The sequence below is a fragment of the Eubalaena glacialis genome, chromosome 18, assembly GCF_028564815.1.
Source record: "Eubalaena glacialis isolate mEubGla1 chromosome 18, mEubGla1.1.hap2.+ XY, whole genome shotgun sequence".
Taxonomy (NCBI): Eukaryota; Metazoa; Chordata; class Mammalia; order Artiodactyla; family Balaenidae; genus Eubalaena; species Eubalaena glacialis.
In genome coordinates this window covers 45,879,784-45,901,349 of record NC_083733.1, presented here as the reverse complement: position 1 = coordinate 45,901,349, position 21,566 = coordinate 45,879,784, and positions in this window count along the sequence as shown.

Sequence of the window (21,566 nt, the reverse complement as noted above, 5' to 3'; positions counted from 1 at the left end):
ATGAGGGCGCCCAGAGATATTCTGACATGAAATACCTAACGACAGAGGATCTGGAGGAGCCGGTTTCTCGGTGGAAGGAGCCCAAAAGCCTGCATTGCTAAGGTCTCTTTGAGAGCTGCCAGACACTCTGCCGTCCTAGGCCTAAGAATTGGACATTGTGACGGCATGGCAACACTTGGAATCCTAGGACCCAGTGGAAGCGCACCTCGCAAACTGGATGGAAGAAGCTTCCAAGCACAGTGTTCTTTCATGTCCCAAAGAGAACGCTAGTGTCTGAGGCTGGTAGCCTTGTTGCTAGAGAGAACTGGCATCCCCGTGGGCCTGTTGGCTACTTTCCTCTTTCCGACCCTCTCAGGAAACTCCTCCAGAAAGCCTTTAGGACCCGCTTAGAGAGAACAGCTGCGACGTGGATGCACAGAACATTAACCTAGCTCCCAGCCCAGGGTCCCAAACATCCATCTTTCTCTGGAGGGTACGTACCCCACCCAGGGATTCAAGCACGGAGTTTGCCTTGTACAACTTACACAGGAAATTGGGAGGAGATGTAGGGCCACTCTACTTGCGATCACACTACGTGGCCCGGAGAAGTTATCACGCAGCAGAATTCAACCCCCTTCCTCTACACGTGTGTACCCCAAAGAAGCGCTGGACAGTGGGTGTTCTCAGGCCAAGAGCAGTCCTTGTTCTGGGCTGCACCTGCTCTGTGGTTCAAAGTTTCTCTGACTCTGCTCCTTCGGAAGCATTTCAGAGCTGACGCTATCCCTGGGCTGCCAAAGCAAAGAGGACAAGAGGCCTCTCACACTGAAGGCATGGGCTTGTTTCCCCTGAAGAAAGTGTAAGTCGCCCCTCCCAGGCCTGAGGCGTGTAAGAAGACACCATTTGCTCTGCGCAAGGAAAATGCAAGTAGGTGTACTCGATTTGGGCTGCCTGGTGAAACAACCTGCGCTCACCAGCACCCTGAGTACCTTTCCTGAACTTTGATTCCTAGCTAGGTGAACTCGGCCTTCGGAGGCTAGATGGGACCAAACGTGTTCAGCTTGTAGGGAAAGCCTTTGACCAATGGCCAATATGCTTGTGCTTGTGCGAGGGTTAGGCAGGCACTTGCCAACACAGGGTCTTTACCTTACCATAAGCTGTCCCTTTGGGCTGAAGCAGGCGGCGTGTGTGGATCACAGCCTGGGAAGCAGGGCCTCAGGGGAGTCTGCCAACAGACTGCCCTCCAGTAGAGCCAGCTGAGAAAAGGTGGCAAGGCTGATGGAACCCGCTTACAACGAAATGTTTCTCTTCAGCAGAGGAGATTTTGCTACCACACGTCAGCAGCTCCTCTCCCTCAGAGTGCTGTTCCTGTGTAGACTAGGAAAAGCCACCACGTTCCCCAGCTTAGAAGAGGCTCTTTTCCTACTTGGTTTCATCCGTGAGAGAGCCAGAAGGGCTGATCTCCACCAGTCGGGCTGCACAGCCTGAGTCCTTGGGGCAGGGCAGTCCTGAGCCAATGTGCCACCTAAGGAATGCAAGCCAAGTTTCCTTGCCACAGGAAAGCACACCGAGGCCTGGTGTTTTCTCTATGAAATTGACGTGGGCTTGAAGGGTGAGGCCTTTACTACATTGTGGAAAAGCTCGGGGTTACGGCTCTCTTTCTCCCTCTCTCGGTCCCATAACCTGGGCTCAGCCTTGAGGGAATGCAGAGTGGCAGAGACTGCCTCTCTGCCGGACTCAGAAGGCTTCTTCCCTTTAGGGCAATGCCGTTTGTGTCTTACTTCGTGGAGGAGGAATGAGGGCGCCCAGAGATATTCTGACATGAAATACCTAACGACAGAGGATCTGGAGGAGCCGGTTTCTCGGTGGAAGGAGCCCAAAAGCCTGCATTGCTAAGGTCTCTTTGAGAGCTGCCAGACACTCTGCCGTCCTAGGCCTAAGAATTGGACATTGTGACGGCATGGCAACACTTGGAATCCTAGGACCCAGTGGAAGCGCACCTCGCAAACTGGATGGAAGAAGCTTCCAAGCACAGTGTTCTTTCATGTCCCAAAGAGAACGCTAGTGTCTGAGGCTGGTAGCCTTGTTGCTAGAGAGAACTGGCATCCCCGTGGGCCTGTTGGCTACTTTCCTCTTTCCGACCCTCTCAGGAAACTCCTCCAGAAAGCCTTTAGGACCCGCTTAGAGAGAACAGCTGCGACGTGGATGCACAGAACATTAACCTAGCTCCCAGCCCAGGGTCCCAAACATCCATCTTTCTCTGGAGGGTACGTACCCCACCCACGGATTCAAGCACGGAGTTTGCCTTGTACAACTTACACAGGAAATTGGGAGGAGATGTAGGGCCACTCTACTTGCGATCACACTACGTGGCCCGGAGAAGTTATCACGCAGCAGAATTCAACCCCCTTCCTCTACACGTGTGTACCCCAAAGAAGCGCTGGACAGTGGGTGTTCTCAGGCCAAGAGCAGTCCTTGTTCTGGGCTGCACCTGCTCTGTGGTTCAAAGTTTCTCTGACTCTGCTCCTTCGGAAGCATTTCAGAGCTGACGCTATCCCTGGGCTGCCAAAGCAAAGAGGACAAGAGGCCTCTCACACTGAAGGCATGGGCTTGTTTCCCCTGAAGAAAGTGTAAGTCGCCCCTCCCAGGCCTGAGGCGTGTAAGAAGACACCATTTGCTCTGCGCAAGGAAAATGCAAGTAGGTGTACTCGATTTGGGCTGCCTGGTGAAACAACCTGCGCTCACCAGCACCCTGAGTACCTTTCCTGAACTTTGATTCCTAGCTAGGTGAACTCGGCCTTCGGAGGCTAGATGGGACCAAACGTGTTCAGCTTGTAGGGAAAGCCTTTGACCAATGGCCAATATGCTTGTGCTTGTGCGAGGGTTAGGCAGGCACTTGCCAACACAGGGTCTTTACCTTACCATAAGCTGTCCCTTTGGGCTGAAGCAGGCGGCGTGTGTGGATCACAGCCTGGGAAGCAGGGCCTCAGGGGAGTCTGCCAACAGACTGCCCTCCAGTAGAGCCAGCTGAGAAAAGGTGGCAAGGCTGATGGAACCCGCTTACAACGAAATGTTTCTCTTCAGCAGAGGAGGTTTTGCTGCCACACGTCAGCAGCTCCTCTCCCTCAGAGTGCTGTTCCTAGGTAGACTAGGAAAAGCCACCACGTTCCCCAGCTTAGAAGAGGCTCTTCTCCTAGTTGGTTTCATCCGTGAGAGAGCCAGAAGGGCTGATCTCCACCAGTCGGGCTACACAGCCTGAGTCCTTGGGGTGGGGCAGTCCTGAGCCAATGTGCCACCTAAGGAATGCAAGCCAAGTTTCCTTGCCACAGGAAAGCACACCGAGGCCTGGTGTTTTCTCTATGAAATTGACGTGGGCTTGAAGGGTGAGGCCTTTACTACATTGTGGAAAAGCTCGGGGTTACGGCTCTCTTTCTCCCTCTCTCGGTCCCATAACCTGGGCTCAGCCTTGAGGGAATGCAGAGTGGCAGAGACTGCCTCTCTGCCGGACTCAGAAGGCTTCTTCCCTTTAGGGCAATGCCGTTTGTGTCTTACTTCGTGGAGGAGGAATGAGGGCGCCCAGAGATATTCTGACATGAAATACCTAACGACAGAGGATCTGGAGGAGCCGGTTTCTCGGTGGAAGGAGCCCAAAAGCCTGCATTGCTAAGGTCTCTTTGAGAGCTGCCAGACACTCTGCCGTCCTAGGCCTAAGAATTGGACATTGTGACGGCATGGCAACACTTGGAATCCTAGGACCCAGTGGAAGCGCACCTCGCAAACTGGATGGAAGAAGCTTCCAAGCACAGTGTTCTTTCATGTCCCAAAGAGAACGCTAGTGTCTGAGGCTGGTAGCCTTGTTGCTAGAGAGAACTGGCATCCCCGTGGGCCTGTTGGCTACTTTCCTCTTTCCGACCCTCTCAGGAAACACCTCCAGAAAGCCTTTAGGACCCGCTTAGAGAGAACAGCTGCGACGTGGATGCACAGAACATTAACCTAGCTCCCAGCCCAGGGTCCCAAACATCCATCTTTCTCTGGAGGGTACGTACCCCACCCACGGATTCAAGCACGGAGTTTGCCTTGTACAACTTACACAGGAAATTGGGAGGAGATGTAGGGCCACTCTACTTGCGATCACACTACGTGGCCCGGAGAAGTTATCACGCAGCAGAATTCAACCCCCTTCCTCTACACGTGTGTACCCCAAAGAAGCGCTGGACAGTGGGTGTTCTCAGGCCAAGAGCAGTCCTTGTTCTGGGCTGCACCTGCTCTGTGGTTCAAAGTTTCTCTGACTCTGCTCCTTCGGAAGCATTTCAGAGCTGACGCTATCCCTGGGCTGCCAAAGCAAAGAGGACAAGAGGCCTCTCACACTGAAGGCATGGGCTTGTTTCCCCTGAAGAAAGTGTAAGTCGCCCCTCCCAGGCCTGAGGCGTGTAAGAAGACACCATTTGCTCTGCGCAAGGAAAATGCAAGTAGGTGTACTCGATTTGGGCTGCCTGGTGAAACAACCTGCGCTCACCAGCACCCTGAGTACCTTTCCTGCACTTTGATTCCTAGCTGGGTGAACTCGGCCTTCGGAGGCTAGATGGGACCAAACGTGTTCAGCTTGTAGGGAAAGCCTTTGACCAATGGCCAATATGCTTGTGCTTGTGCGAGGGTTAGGCAGGCACTTGCCAACACAGGGTCTTTACCTTACCATAAGCTGTCCCTTTGGGCTGAAGCAGGCGGCGTGTGTGGATCACAGCCTGGGAAGCAGGGCCTCAGGGGAGTCTGCCAACAGACTGCCCTCCAGTAGAGCCAGCTGAGAAAAGGTGGCAAGGCTGATGGAACCCGCTTACAACGAAATGTTTCTCTTCAGCAGAGGAGGTTTTGCTGCCACACGTCAGCAGCTCCTCTCCCTCAGAGTGCTGTTCCTAGGTAGACTAGGAAAAGCCACCACGTTCCCCAGCTTAGAAGAGGCTCTTCTCCTAGTTGGTTTCATCCGTGAGAGAGCCAGAAGGGCTGATCTCCACCAGTCGGGCTACACAGCCTGAGTCCTTGGGGTGGGGCAGTCCTGAGCCAATGTGCCACCTAAGGAATGCAAGCCAAGTTTCCTTGCCACAGGAAAGCACACCGAGGCCTGGTGTTTTCTCTATGAAATTGACGTGGGCTTGAAGGGTGAGGCCTTTACTACATTGTGGAAAAGCTCGGGGTTACGGCTCTCTTTCTCCCTCTCTCGGTCCCATAACCTGGGCTCAGCCTTGAAGGAATGCAGAGTGGCAGAGACTGCCTCTCTGCCGGATTCAGAAGGCTTCTTCCCTTTAGGGCAATGCCGTTTGTGTCTTACTTCGTGGAGGAGGAATGAGGGCGCCCAGAGATATTCTGACATGAAATACCTAACGACAGAGGATCTGGAGGAGCCGGTTTCTCGGTGGAAGGAGCCCAAAAGCCTGCATTGCTAAGGTCTCTTTGAGAGCTGCCAGACACTCTGCCGTCCTAGGCCTAAGAATTGGACATTGTGACGGCATGGCAACACTTGGAATCCTAGGACCCAGTGGAAGCGCACCTCGCAAACTGGATGGAAGAAGCTTCCAAGCACAGTGTTCTTTCATGTCCCAAAGAGAACGCTAGTGTCTGAGGCTGGTAGCCTTGTTGCTAGAGAGAACTGGCATCCCCGTGGGCCTGTTGGCTACTTTCCTCTTTCCGACCCTCTCAGGAAACACCTCCAGAAAGCCTTTAGGACCCGCTTAGAGAGAACAGCTGCGACGTGGATGCACAGAACATTAACCTAGCTCCCAGCCCAGGGTCCCAAACATCCATCTTTCTCTGGAGGGTACGTACCCCACCCACGGATTCAAGCACGGAGTTTGCCTTGTACAACTTACACAGGAAATTGGGAGGAGATGTAGGGCCACTCTACTTGCGATCACACTACGTGGCCCGGAGAAGTTATCACGCAGCAGAATTCAACCCCCTTCCTCTACACGTGTGTACCCCAAAGAAGCGCTGGACAGTGGGTGTTCTCAGGCCAAGAGCAGTCCTTGTTCTGGGCTGCACCTGCTCTGTGGTTCAAAGTTTCTCTGACTCTGCTCCTTCGGAAGCATTTCAGAGCTGACGCTATCCCTGGGCTGCCAAAGCAAAGAGGACAAGAGGCCTCTCACACTGAAGGCATGGGCTTGTTTCCCCTGAAGAAAGTGTAAGTCGCCCCTCCCAGGCCTGAGGCGTGTAAGAAGACACCATTTGCTCTGCGCAAGGAAAATGCAAGTAGGTGTACTCGATTTGGGCTGCCTGGTGAAACAACCTGCGCTCACCAGCACCCTGAGTACCTTTCCTGAACTTTGATTCCTAGCTAGGTGAACTCGGCCTTCGGAGGCTAGATGGGACCAAACGTGTTCAGCTTGTAGGGAAAGCCTTTGACCAATGGCCAATATGCTTGTGCTTGTGCGAGGGTTAGGCAGGCACTTGCCAACACAGGGTCTTTACCTTACCATAAGCTGTCCCTTTGGGCTGAAGCAGGCGGCGTGTGTGGATCACAGCCTGGGAAGCAGGGCCTCAGGGGAGTCTGCCAACAGACTGCCCTCCAGTAGAGCCAGCTGAGAAAAGGTGGCAAGGCTGATGGAACCCGCTTACAACGAAATGTTTCTCTTCAGCAGAGGAGGTTTTGCTGCCACACGTCAGCAGCTCCTCTCCCTCAGAGTGCTGTTCCTAGGTAGACTAGGAAAAGCCACCACGTTCCCCAGCTTAGAAGAGGCTCTTCTCCTAGTTGGTTTCATCCGTGAGAGAGCCAGAAGGGCTGATCTCCACCAGTCGGGCTACACAGCCTGAGTCCTTGGGGTGGGGCAGTCCTGAGCCAATGTGCCACCTAAGGAATGCAAGCCAAGTTTCCTTGCCACAGGAAAGCACACCGAGGCCTGGTGTTTTCTCTATGAAATTGACGTGGGCTTGAAGGGTGAGGCCTTTACTACATTGTGTACGGAGGTACTCGATTTGGGCTGCCTGGTGAAACAACCTGCGCTCACCAGCACCCTGAGTACCTTTCCTGAACTTTGATTCCTAGCTAGGTCAACTCGGCCTTCGGAGGCTAGATGGGACCAAACGTGTTCAGCTTGTGGGGAAAGCCTTTGACCAATGGCCAATATGCTTGTGCTTGTGCGAGGGTTAGGCAGGCACTTGACAACACAGGGTTTTTACCTTACCATAAGCTGTCCCTTTGGGCTGAAGCAGGCGGCGTGTGTGGATCACAGCCTGGGAAGCAGGGCCTCAGGGGAGTCTGCCAACAGACTGCCCTCCAGTATAGCCAGCTGAGAAAAGGTGGCAAGGCTGATGGAACCCGCTTACAACGAAATGTTTCTCTTCAGCAGAGGAGATTTTGCTACCACACGTCAGCAGCTCCTCTCCGTCAGAGTGCTGTTCCTGTGTAGACTAGGAAAAGCCACCACGTTCCCCAGCTTAGAAGAGGCTCTTTTCCTACTTGGTTTCATCCGTGAGAGAGCCAGAAGGGCTGATCTCAACCAGTCGGGCTGCACAGCCTGAGTCCTTGGGGCAGGGCAGTCCTGAGCCAATGTGCCACCTAAGGAATGCAAGCCAAGTTTCCTTGCCACAGGAAAGCACACCGAGGCCTGGTGTTTTCTCTATGAAATTGACGTGGGCTTGAAGGGTGAGGCCTTTACTACATTGTGGAAAAGCTCGGGGTTACGGCTCTCTTTCTCCCTCTCTCGGTCCCATAACCTGGGCTCAGCCTTGAGGGAATGCAGAGTGGCAGAGACTGCCTCTCTGCCGGACTCAGAAGGCTTCTTCCCTTTAGGGCAATGCCGTTTGTGTCTTACTTCGTGGAGGAGGAATGAGGGCGCCCAGAGATATTCTGACATGAAATACCTAACGACAGAGGATCTGGAGGAGCCGGTTTCTCGGTGGAAGGAGCCCAAAAGCCTGCATTGCTAAGGTCTCTTTGAGAGCTGCCAGACACTCTGCCGTCCTAGGCCTAAGAATTGGACATTGTGACGGCATGGCAACACTTGGAATCCTAGGACCCAGTGGAAGCGCACCTCGCAAACTGGATGGAAGAAGCTTCCAAGCACAGTGTTCTTTCATGTCCCAAAGAGAACGCTAGTGTCTGAGGCTGGTAGCCTTGTTGCTAGAGAGAACTGGCATCCCCGTGGGCCTGTTGGCTACTTTCCTCTTTCCGACCCTCTCAGGAAACTCCTCCAGAAAGCCTTTAGGACCCGCTTAGAGAGAACAGCTGCGACGTGGATGCACAGAACATTAACCTAGCTCCCAGCCCAGGGTCCCAAACATCCATCTTTCTCTGGAGGGTACGTACCCCACCCAGGGATTCAAGCACGGAGTTTGCCTTGTACAACTTACACAGGAAATTGGGAGGAGATGTAGGGCCACTCTACTTGCGATCACACTACGTGGCCCGGAGAAGTTATCACGCAGCAGAACTCAACCCCCTTCCTCTACACGTGTGTACCCCAAAGAAGCGCTGGACAGTGGGTGTTCTCAGGCCAAGAGCAGTCCTTGTTCTGGGCTGCACCTGCTCTGTGGTTCAAAGTTTCTCTGACTCTGCTCCTTCGGAAGAATTTCAGAGCTGACGCTATCCCTGGGCTGCCAAAGCAAAGAGGACAAGAGGCCTCTCACACTGAAGGCATGGGCTTGTTTCCCCTGAAGAAAGTGTAAGTCGCCCCTCCCAGGCCTGAGGCGTGTAAGAAGACACCATTTGCTCTGTGCAAGGAAAATGCAAGTAGGTGTACTCGATTTGGGCTGCCTGGTGAAACAACCTGCGCTCACCAGCACCCTGAGTACCTTTCCTGAACTTTGATTCCTAGCTAGGTGAACTCGGCCTTCGGAGGCTAGATGGGACCAAACGTGTTCAGCTTGTGGGGAAAGCCTTTGACCAATGGCCAATATGCTTGTGCTTGTGCGAGGGTTAGGCAGGCACTTGCCAACACAGGGTCTTTACCTTACCATAAGCTGTCCCTTTGGGCTGAAGCAGGCGGCGTGTGTTGATCACAGCCTGGGAAGCAGGGCCTCAGGGGAGTCTGCCAACAGACTGCCCTCCAGTAGAGCCAGCTGAGAAAAGGTGGCAAGGCTGATGGAACCCGCTTACAACGAAATGTTTCTCTTCAGCAGAGGAGGTTTTGCTGCCACACGTCAGCAGCTCCTCTCCCTCAGAGTGCTGTTCCTAGGTAGACTAGGAAAAGCCACCACGTTCCCCAGCTTAGAAGAGGCTCTTCTCCTAGTTGGTTTCATCCGTGAGAGAGCCAGAAGGGCTGATCTCCACCAGTCGGGCTACACAGCCTGAGTCCTTGTGGCGGGGCAGTCCTGAGCCAATGTGCCACCTAAGGAATGCAAGCCAAGTTTCCTTGCCACAGGAAAGCACACCGAGGCCTGGTGTTTTCTCTATGAAATTGACGTGGGCTTGAAGGGTGAGGCCTTTACTACATTGTGTACGGAGGTACTCGATTTGGGCTGCCTGGTGAAACAACCTGCGCTCACCAGCACCCTGAGTACCTTTCCTGAACTTTGATTCCTAGCTAGGTCAACTCGGCCTTCGGAGGCTAGATGGGACCAAACGTGTTCAGCTTGTGGGGAAAGCCTTTGACCAATGGCCAATATGCTTGTGCTTGTGCGAGGGTTAGGCAGGCACTTGACAACACAGGGTTTTTACCTTACCATAAGCTGTCCCTTTGGGCTGAAGCAGGCGGCGTGTGTGGATCACAGCCTGGGAAGCAGGGCCTCAGGGGAGTCTGCCAACAGACTGCCCTCCAGTATAGCCAGCTGAGAAAAGGTGGCAAGGCTGATGGAACCCGCTTACAACGAAATGTTTCTCTTCAGCAGAGGAGATTTTGCTACCACACGTCAGCAGCTCCTCTCCGTCAGAGTGCTGTTCCTGTGTAGACTAGGAAAAGCCACCACGTTCCCCAGCTTAGAAGAGGCTCTTTTCCTACTTGGTTTCATCCGTGAGAGAGCCAGAAGGGCTGATCTCCACCAGTCGGGCTGCACAGCCTGAGTCCTTGGGGCAGGGCAGTCCTGAGCCAATGTGCCACCTAAGGAATGCAAGCCAAGTTTCCTTGCCACAGGAAAGCACACCGAGGCCTGGTGTTTTCTCTATGAAATTGACGTGGGCTTGAAGGGTGAGGCCTTTACTACATTGTGGAAAAGCTCGGGGTTACGGCTCTCTTTCTCCCTCTCTCGGTCCCATAACCTGGGCTCAGCCTTGAGGGAATGCTGAGTGGCAGAGACTGCCTCTCTGCCGGACTCAGAAGGCTTCTTCCCTTTAGGGCAATGCCGTTTGTGTCTTACTTCGTGGAGGAGGAATGAGGGCGCCCAGAGATATTCTGACATGAAATACCTAACGACAGAGGATCTGGAGGAGCCGGTTTCTCGGTGGAAGGAGCCCAAAAGCCTGCATTGCTAAGGTCTCTTTGAGAGCTGCCAGACACTCTGCCGTCCTAGGCCTAAGAATTGGACATTGTGACGGCATGGCAACACTTGGAATCCTAGGACCCAGTGGAAGCGCACCTCGCAAACTGGATGGAAGAAGCTTCCACGCACAGTGTTCTTTCATGTCCCAAAGAGAACGCTAGTGTCTGAGGCTGGTAGCCTTGTTGCTAGAGAGAACTGGCATCCCCGTGGGCCTGTTGGCTACTTTCCTCTTTCCGACCCTCTCAGGAAACTCCTCCAGAAAGCCTTTAGGACCCGCTTAGAGAGAACAGCTGCGAAGTGGATGCACAGAACATTAACCTAGCTCCCAGCCCAGGGTCCCAAACATCCATCTTTCTCTGGAGGGTACGTACCCCACCCAGGGATTCAAGCACGGAGTTTGCCTTGTACAACTTACACAGGAAATTGGGAGGAGATGTAGGGCCACTCTACTTGCGATCACACTACGTGGCCCGGAGAAGTTATCACGCAGCAGAATTCAACTCCCTTCCTCTACACGTGTGTACCCCAAAGAAGCGCTGGACAGTGGGTGTTCTCAGGCCAAGAGCAGTCCTTGTTCTGGGCTGCACCTGCTCTGTGGTTCAAAGTTTCTCTGACTCTGCTCCTTCGGAAGCATTTCAGAGCTGACGCTATCCCTGGGCTGCCAAAGCAAAGAGGACAAGAGGCCTCTCACACTGAAGGCATGGGCTTGTTTCCCCTGAAGAAAGTGTAAGTCGCCCCTCCCAGGCCTGAGGCGTGTAAGAAGACACCATTTGCTCTGCGCAAGGAAAATGCAAGTAGGTGTACTCCACTTGGGCTGCCTGGTGAAACAACCTGCGCTCACCAGCACCCTGAGTACCTTTCCTGCACTTTGATTCCTAGCTGGGTGAACTCGGCCTTCGGAGGCTAGATGGGACCAAACGTGTTCAGCTTGTAGGGAAAGCCTTTGACCAATGGCCAATATGCTTGTGCTTGTGCGAGGGTTAGGCAGGCACTTGCCAACACAGGGTCTTTACCTTACCATAAGCTGTCCCTTTGGGCTGAAGCAGGCGGCGTGTGTGGATCACAGCCTGGGAAGCAGGGCCTCAGGGGAGTCTGCCAACAGACTGCCCTCCAGTAGAGCCAGCTGAGAAAAGGTGGCAAGGCTGATGGAACCCGCTTACAACGAAATGTTTCTCTTCAGCAGAGGAGGTTTTGCTGCCACACGTCAGCAGCTCCTCTCCGTCAGAGTGCTGTTCCTGTGTAGACTAGGAAAAGCCACCACGTTCCCCAGCTTAGAAGAGGCTCTTCTCCTAGTTGGTTTCATCCGTGAGAGAGCCAGAAGGGCTGATCTCAACCAGTCGGGCTACACAGCCTGAGTCCTTGGGGCGGGGCAGTCCTGAGCCAATGTGCCACCTAAGGAATGCAAGCCAAGTTTCCTTGCCACAGGAAAGCACACCGAGGCCTGGTGTTTTCTCTATGAAATTGACGTGGGCTTGAAGGGTGAGGCCTTTACTACATTGTGTACGGAGGTACTCGATTTGGGCTGTCTGGTGAAACAACCTGCGCTCACCAGCACCCTGAGTACCTTTCCTGAACTTTGATTCCTAGCTAGGTCAACTCGGCCTTCGGAGGCTAGATGGGACCAAACGTGTTCAGCTTGTGGGGAAAGCCTTTGACCAATGGCCAATATGCTTGTGCTTGTGCGAGGGTTAGGCAGGCACTTGACAACACAGGGTTTTTACCTTACCATAAGCTGTCCCTTTGGGCTGAAGCAGGCGCCGTGTGTGGATCACAGCCTGGGAAGCAGGGCCTCAGGGGAGTCTGCCAACAGACTGCCCTCCAGTATAGCCAGCTGAGAAAAGGTGGCAAGGCTGATGGAACCCGCTTACAACGAAATGTTTCTCTTCAGCAGAGGAGATTTTGCTACCACACGTCAGCAGCTCCTCTCCGTCAGAGTGCTTTTCCTGTGTAGACTAGGAAAAGCCACCACGTTCCCCAGCTTAGAAGAGGCTCTTTTCCTAGTTGGTTTCATCCGTGAGAGAGCCAGAAGGGCTGATCTCAACCAGTCGGGCTGCACAGCCTGAGTCCTTGGGGCAGGGCAGTCCTGAGCCAATGTGCCACCTAAGGAATGCAAGCCAAGTTTCCTTGCCACAGGAAAGCACACCGAGGCCTGGTGTTTTCTCTATGAAATTGACGTGGGCTTGAAGGGTGAGGCCTTTACTACATTGTGGAAAAGCTCGGGGTTACGGCTCTCTTTCTCCCTCTCTCGGTCCCATAACCTGGGCTCAGCCTTGAGGGAATGCTGAGTGGCAGAGACTGCCTCTCTGCCGGACTCAGAAGGCTTCTTCCCTTTAGGGCAATGCCGTTTGTGTCTTACTTCGTGGAGGAGGAATGAGGGCGCCCAGAGATATTCTGACATGAAATACCTAACGACAGAGGATCTGGAGGAGCCGGTTTCTCGGTGGAAGGAGCCCAAAAGCCTGCATTGCTAAGGTCTCTTTGAGAGCTGCCAGACACTCTGCCGTCCTAGGCCTAAGAATTGGACATTGTGACGGCATGGCAACACTTGGAATCCTAGGACCCAGTGGAAGCGCACCTCGCAAACTGGATGGAAGAAGCTTCCAAGCACAGTGTTCTTTCATGTCCCAAAGAGAACGCTAGTGTCTGAGGCTGGTAGCCTTGTTGCTAGAGAGAACTGGCATCCCCGTGGGCCTGTTGGCTACTTTCCTCTTTCCGACCCTCTCAGGAAACTCCTCCAGAAAGCCTTTAGGACCCGCTTAGAGAGGACAGCTGCGAAGTGGATGCACAGAACATTAACCTAGCTCCCAGCCCAGGGTCCCAAACATCCATCTTTCTCTGGAGGGTACGTACCCCACCCAGGGATTCAAGCACGGAGTTTGCCTTGTACAACTTACACAGGAAATTGGGAGGAGATGTAGGGCCACTCTACTTGCGATCACACTACGTGGCCCGGAGAAGTTATCACGCAGCAGAATTCAACCCCCTTCCTCTACACGTGTGTACCCCAAAGAAGCGCTGGACAGTGGGTGTTCTCAGGCCAAGAGTAGTCCTTGTTCTGGGCTGCACCTGCTCTGTGGTTCAAAGTTTCTCTGACTCTGCTCCTTCGGAAGCATTTCAGAGCTGACGCTATCCCTGGGCTGCCAAAGCAAAGAGGACAAGAGGCCTCTCACACTGAAGGCATGGGCTTGTTTCCCCTGAAGAAAGTGTAAGTCGCCCCTCCCAGGCCTGAGGCGTGTAAGAAGACACCATTTGCTCTGTGCAAGGAAAATGCAAGTAGGTGTACTCGATTTGGGCTGCCTGGTGAAACAACCTGCGCTCACCAGCACCCTGAGTACCTTTCCTGAACTTTGATTCCTAGCTAGGTGAACTCGGCCTTCGGAGGCTAGATGGGACCAAACGTGTTCAGCTTGTAGGGAAAGCCTTTGACCAATGGCCAATATGCTTGTGCTTGTGCGAGGGTTAGGCAGGCACTTGCCAACACAGGGTCTTTACCTTACCATAAGCTGTCCCTTTGGGCTGAAGCAGGCGGCGTGTGTGGATCACAGCCTGGGAAGCAGGGCCTCAGGGGAGTCTGCCAACAGACTGCCCTCCAGTAGAGCCAGCTGAGAAAAGGTGGCAAGGCTGATGGAACCCGCTTACAACGAAATGTTTCTCTTCAGCAGAGGAGGTTTTGCTGCCACACGTCAGCAGCTCCTCTCCCTCAGAGTGCTGTTCCTAGGTAGACTAGGAAAAGCCACCACGTTCCCCAGCTTAGAAGAGGCTCTTCTCCTAGTTGGTTTCATCCGTGAGAGAGCCAGAAGGGCTGATCTCCACCAGTCGGGCTACACAGCCTGAGTCCTTGTGGCGGGGCAGTCCTGAGCCAATGTGCCACCTAAGGAATGCAAGCCAAGTTTCCTTGCCACAGGAAAGCACACCGAGGCCTGGTGTTTTCTCTATGAAATTGACGTGGGCTTGAAGGGTGAGGCCTTTACTACATTGTGTACGGAGGTACTCGATTTGGGCTGCCTGGTGAAACAACCTGCGCTCACCAGCACCCTGAGTACCTTTCCTGAACTTTGATTCCTAGCTAGGTCAACTCGGCCTTCGGAGGCTAGATGGGACCAAACGTGTTCAGCTTGTGGGGAAAGCCTTTGACCAATGGCCAATATGCTTGTGCTTGTGCGAGGGTTAGGCAGGCACTTGACAACACAGGGTTTTTACCTTACCATAAGCTGTCCCTTTGGGCTGAAGCAGGCGGCGTGTGTGGATCACAGCCTGGGAAGCAGGGCCTCAGGGGAGTCTGCCAACAGACTGCCCTCCAGTATAGCCAGCTGAGAAAAGGTGGCAAGGCTGATGGAACCCGCTTACAACGAAATGTTTCTCTTCAGCAGAGGAGATTTTGCTACCACACGTCAGCAGCTCCTCTCCGTCAGAGTGCTGTTCCTGTGTAGACTAGGAAAAGCCACCACGTTCCCCAGCTTAGAAGAGGCTCTTTTCCTAGTTGGTTTCATCCGTGAGAGAGCCAGAAGGGCTGATCTCAACCAGTCGGGCTGCACAGCCTGAGTCCTTGGGGCAGGGCAGTCCTGAGCCAATGTGCCACCTAAGGAATGCAAGCCAAGTTTCCTTGCCACAGGAAAGCACACCGAGGCCTGGTGTTTTCTCTATGAAATTGACGTGGGCTTGAAGGGTGAGGCCTTTACTACATTGTGGAAAAGCTCGGGGTTACGGCTCTCTTTCTCCCTCTCTCGGTCCCATAACCTGGGCTCAGCCTTGAGGGAATGCTGAGTGGCAGAGACTGCCTCTCTGCCGGACTCAGAAGGCTTCTTCCCTTTAGGGCAATGCCGTTTGTGTCTTACTTCGTGGAGGAGGAATGAGGGCGCCCAGAGATATTCTGACATGAAATACCTAACGACAGAGGATCTGGAGGAGCCGGTTTCTCGGTGGAAGGAGCCCAAAAGCCTGCATTGCTAAGGTCTCTTTGAGAGCTGCCAGACACTCTGCCGTCCTAGGCCTAAGAATTGGACATTGTGACGGCATGGCAACACTTGGAATCCTAGGACCCAGTGGAAGCGCACCTCGCAAACTGGATGGAAGAAGCTTCCAAGCACAGTGTTCTTTCATGTCCCAAAGAGAACGCTAGTGTCTGAGGCTGGTAGCCTTGTTGCTAGAGAGAACTGGCATCCCCGTGGGCCTGTTGGCTACTTTCCTCTTTCCGACCCTCTCAGGAAACTCCTCCAGAAAGCCTTTAGGACCCGCTTAGAGAGAACAGCTGCGACGTGGATGCACAGAACATTAACCTAGCTCCCAGCCCAGGGTCCCAAACATCCATCTTTCTCTGGAGGGTACGTACCCCACCCAGGGATTCAAGCACGGAGTTTGCCTTGTACAACTTACACAGGAAATTGGGAGGAGATGTAGGGCCACTCTACTTGCGATCACACTACGTGGCCCGGAGAAGTTATCACGCAGCAGAACTCAACCCCCTTCCTCTACACGTGTGTACCCCAAAGAAGCGCTGGACAGTGGGTGTTCTCAGGCCAAGAGCAGTCCTTGTTCTGGGCTGCACCTGCTCTGTGGTTCAAAGTTTCTCTGACTCTGCTCCTTCGGAAGCATTTCAGAGCTGACGCTATCCCTGGGCTGCCAAAGCAAAGAGGACAAGAGGCCTCTCACACTGAAGGCATGGGCTTGTTTCCCCTGAAGAAAGTGTAAGTCGCCCCTCCCAGGCCTGAGGCGTGTAAGAAGACACCATTTGCTCTGTGCAAGGAAAATGCAAGTAGGTGTACTCGATTTGGGCTGCCTGGTGAAACAACCTGCGCTCACCAGCACCCTGAGTACCTTTCCTGAACTTTGATTCCTAGCTAGGTGAACTCGGCCTTCGGAGGCTAGATGGGACCAAACGTGTTCAGCTTGTGGGGAAAGCCTTTGACCAATGGCCAATATGCTTGTGCTTGTGCGAGGGTTAGGCAGGCACTTGCCAACACAGGGTCTTTACCTTACCATAAGCTGTCCCTTTGGGCTGAAGCAGGCGGCGTGTGTGGATCACAGCCTGGGAAGCAGGGCCTCAGGGGAGTCTGCCAACAGACTGCCCTCCAGTAGAGCCAGCTGAGAAAAGGTGGCAAGGCTGATGGAACCCGCTTACAACGAAATGTTTCTCTTCAGCAGAGGAGGTTTTGCTGCCACACGTCAGCAGCTCCTCTCCCTCAGAGTGCTGTTCCTAGGTAGACTAGGAAAAGCCACCACGTTCCCCAGCTTAGAAGAGGCTCTTCTCCTAGTTGGTTTCATCCGTGAGAGAGCCAGAAGGGCTGATCTCCACCAGTCGGGCTACACAGCCTGAGTCCTTGTGGCGGGGCAGTCCTGAGCCAATGTGCCACCTAAGGAATGCAAGCCAAGTTTCCTTGCCACAGGAAAGCACACCGAGGCCTGGTGTTTTCTCTATGAAATTGACGTGGGCTTGAAGGGTGAGGCCTTTACTACATTGTGTACGGAGGTACTTGATTTGGGCTGCCTGGTGAAACAACCTGCGCTCACCAGCACCCTGAGTACCTTTCCTGAACTTTGATTCCTAGCTAGGTCAACTCGGCCTTCGGAGGCTAGATGGGACCAAACGTGTTCAGCTTGTGGGGAAAGCCTTTGACCAATGGCCAATATGCTTGTGCTTGTGCGAGGGTTAGGCAGGCACTTGACAACACAGGGTTTTTACCTTACCATAAGCTGTCCCTTTGGGCTGAAGCAGGCGGCGTGTGTGGATCACAGCCTGGGAAGCAGGGCCTCAGGGGAGTCTGCCAACAGACTGCCCTCCAGTATAGCCAGCTGAGAAAAGGTGGCAAGGCTGATGGAACCCGCTTACAACGAAATGTTTCTCTTCAGCAGAGGAGATTTTGCTACCACACGTCAGCAGCTCCTCTCCGTCAGAGTGCTGTTCCTGTGTAGACTAGGAAAAGCCACCACGTTCCCCAGCTTAGAAGAGGCTCTTTTCCTACTTGGTTTCATCCGTGAGAGAGCCAGAAGGGCTGATCTCCACCAGTCGGGCTGCACAGCCTGAGTCCTTGGGGCAGGGCAGTCCTGAGCCAATGTGCCACCTAAGGAATGCAAGCCAAGTTTCCTTGCCACAGGAAAGCACACCGAGGCCTGGTGTTTTCTCTATGAAATTGACGTGGGCTTGAAGGGTGAGGCCTTTACTACATTGTGGAAAAGCTCGGGGTTACGGCTCTCTTTCTCCCTCTCTCGGTCCCATAACCTGGGCTCAGCCTTGAGGGAATGCTGAGTGGCAGAGACTGCCTCTCTGCCGGACTCAGAAGGCTTCTTCCCTTTAGGGCAATGCCGTTTGTGTCTTACTTCGTGGAGGAGGAATGAGGGCGCCCAGAGATATTCTGACATGAAATACCTAACGACAGAGGATCTGGAGGAGCCGGTTTCTCGGTGGAAGGAGCCCAAAAGCCTGCATTGCTAAGGTCTCTTTGAGAGCTGCCAGACACTCTGCCGTCCTAGGCCTAAGAATTGGACATTGTGACGGCATGGCAACACTTGGAATCCTAGGACCCAGTGGAAGCGCACCTCGCAAACTGGATGGAAGAAGCTTCCAAGCACAGTGTTCTTTCATGTCCCAAAGAGAACGCTAGTGTCTGAGGCTGGTAGCCTTGTTGCTAGAGAGAACTGGCATCCCCGTGGGCCTGTTGGCTACTTTCCTCTTTCCGACCCTCTCAGGAAACTCCTCCAGAAAGCCTTTAGGACCCGCTTAGAGAGAACAGCTGCGACGTGGATGCACAGAACATTAACCTAGCTCCCAGCCCAGGGTCCCAAACATCCATCTTTCTCTGGAGGGTACGTACCCCACCCAGGGATTCAAGCACGGAGTTTGCCTTGTACAACTTACACAGGAAATTGGGAGGAGATGTAGGGCCACTCTACTTGCGATCACACTACGTGGCCCGGAGAAGTTATCACGCAGCAGAACTCAACCCCCTTCCTCTACACGTGTGTACCCCAAAGAAGCGCTGGACAGTGGGTGTTCTCAGGCCAAGAGCAGTCCTTGTTCTGGGCTGCACCTGCTCTGTGGTTCAAAGTTTCTCTGACTCTGCTCCTTCGGAAGCATTTCAGAGCTGACGCTATCCCTGGGCTGCCAAAGCAAAGAGGACAAGAGGCCTCTCACACTGAAGGCATGGGCTTGTTTCCCCTGAAGAAAGTGTAAGTCGCCCCTCCCAGGCCTGAGGCGTGTAAGAAGACACCATTTGCTCTGTGCAAGGAAAATGCAAGTAGGTGTACTCGATTTGGGCTGCCTGGTGAAACAACCTGCGCTCACCAGCACCCTGAGTACCTTTCCTGAACTTTGATTCCTAGCTAGGTGAACTCGGCCTTCGGAGGCTAGATGGGACCAAACGTGTTCAGCTTGTGGGGAAAGCCTTTGACCAATGGCCAATATGCTTGTGCTTGTGCGAGGGTTAGGCAGGCACTTGCCAACACAGGGTCTTTACCTTACCATAAGCTGTCCCTTTGGGCTGAAGCAGGCGGCGTGTGTGGATCACAGCCTGGGAAGCAGGGCCTCAGGGGAGTCTGCCAACAGACTGCCCTCCAGTAGAGCCAGCTGAGAAAAGGTGGCAAGGCTGATGGAACCCGCTTACAACGAAATGTTTCTCTTCAGCAGAGGAGGTTTTGCTGCCACACGTCAGCAGCTCCTCTCCCTCAGAGTGCTGTTCCTAGGTAGACTAGGAAAAGCCACCACGTTCCCCAGCTTAGAAGAGGCTCTTCTCCTAGTTGGTTTCATCCGTGAGAGAGCCAGAAGGGCTGATCTCCACCAGTCGGGCTACACAGCCTGAGTCCTTGTGGCGGGGCAGTCCTGAGCCAATGTGCCACCTAAGGAATGCAAGCCAAGTTTCCTTGCCACAGGAAAGCACACCGAGGCCTGGTGTTTTCTCTATGAAATTGACGTGGGCTTGAAGGGTGAGGCCTTTACTACATTGTGTACGGAGGTACTCGATTTGGGCTGCCTGGTGAAACAACCTGCGCTCACCAGCACCCTGAGTACCTTTCCTGAACTTTGATTCCTAGCTAGGTCAACTCGGCCTTCGGAGGCTAGATGGGACCAAACGTGTTCAGCTTGTGGGGAAAGCCTTTGACCAATGGCCAATATGCTTGTGCTTGTGCGAGGGTTAGGCAGGCACTTGACAACACAGGGTTTTTACCTTACCATAAGCTGTCCCTTTGGGCTGAAGCAGGCGGCGTGTGTGGATCACAGCCTGGGAAGCAGGGCCTCAGGGGAGTCTGCCAACAGACTGCCCTCCAGTATAGCCAGCTGAGAAAAGGTGGCAAGGCTGATGGAACCCGCTTACAACGAAATGTTTCTCTTCAGCAGAGGAGATTTTGCTACCACACGTCAGCAGCTCCTCTCCGTCAGAGTGCTGTTCCTGTGTAGACTAGGAAAAGCCACCACGTTCCCCAGCTTAGAAGAGGCTCTTTTCCTACTTGGTTTCATCCGTGAGAGAGCCAGAAGGGCTGATCTCCACCAGTCGGGCTGCACAGCCTGAGTCCTTGGGGCAGGGCAGTCCTGAGCCAATGTGCCACCTAAGGAATGCAAGCCAAGTTTCCTTGCCACAGGAAAGCACACCGAGGCCTGGTGTTTTCTCTATGAAATTGACGTGGGCTTGAAGGGTGAGGCCTTTACTACATTGTGGAAAAGCTCGGGGTTACGGCTCTCTTTCTCCCTCTCTCGGTCCCATAACCTGGGCTCAGCCTTGAGGGAATGCTGAGTGGCAGAGACTGCCTCTCTGCCGGACTCAGAAGGCTTCTTCCCTTTAGGGCAATGCCGTTTGTGTCTTACTTCGTGGAGGAGGAATGAGGGCGCCCAGAGATATTCTGACATGAAATACCTAACGACAGAGGATCTGGAGGAGCCGGTTTCTCGGTGGAAGGAGCCCAAAAGCCTGCATTGCTAAGGTCTCTTTGAGAGCTGCCAGACACTCTGCCGTCCTAGGCCTAAGAATTGGACATTGTGACGGCATGGCAACACTTGGAATCCTAGGACCCAGTGGAAGCGCACCTCGCAAACTGGATGGAAGAAGCTTCCAAGCACAGTGTTCTTTCATGTCCCAAAGAGAACGCTAGTGTCTGAGGCTGGTAGCCTTGTTGCTAGAGAGAACTGGCATCCCCGTGGGCCTGTTGGCTACTTTCCTCTTTCCGACCCTCTCAGGAAACTCCTCCAGAAAGCCTTTAGGACCCGCTTAGAGAGAACAGCTGCGACGTGGATGCACAGAACATTAACCTAGCTCCCAGCCCAGGGTCCCAAACATCCATCTTTCTCTGGAGGGTACGTACCCCACCCAGGGATTCAAGCACGGAGTTTGCCTTGTACAACTTACACAGGAAATTGGGAGGAGATGTAGGGCCACTCTACTTGCGATCACACTACGTGGCCCGGAGAAGTTATCACGCAGCAGAACTCAACCCCCTTCCTCTACACGTGTGTACCCCAAAGAAGCGCTGGACAGTGGGTGTTCTCAGGCCAAGAGCAGTCCTTGTTCTGGGCTGCACCTGCTCTGTGGTTCAAAGTTTCTCTGACTCTGCTCCTTCGGAAGCATTTCAGAGCTGACGCTATCCCTGGGCTGCCAAAGCAAAGAGGACAAGAGGCCTCTCACACTGAAGGCATGGGCTTGTTTCCCCTGAAGAAAGTGTAAGTCGCCCCTCCCAGGCCTGAGGCGTGTAAGAAGACACCATTTGCTCTGTGCAAGGAAAATGCAAGTAGGTGTACTCGATTTGGGCTGCCTGGTGAAACAACCTGCGCTCACCAGCACCCTGAGTACCTTTCCTGAACTTTGATTCCTAGCTAGGTGAACTCGGCCTTCGGAGGCTAGATGGGACCAAACGTGTTCAGCTTGTGGGGAAAGCCTTTGACCAATGGCCAATATGCTTGTGCTTGTGCGAGGGTTAGGCAGGCACTTGCCAACACAGGGTCTTTACCTTACCATAAGCTGTCCCTTTGGGCTGAAGCAGGCGGCGTGTGTGGATCACAGCCTGGGAAGCAGGGCCTCAGGGGAGTCTGCCAACAGACTGCCCTCCAGTAGAGCCAGCTGAGAAAAGGTGGCAAGGCTGATGGAACCCGCTTACAACGAAATGTTTCTCTTCAGCAGAGGAGGTTTTGCTGCCACACGTCAGCAGCTCCTCTCCCTCAGAGTGCTGTTCCTAGGTAGACTAGGAAAAGCCACCACGTTCCCCAG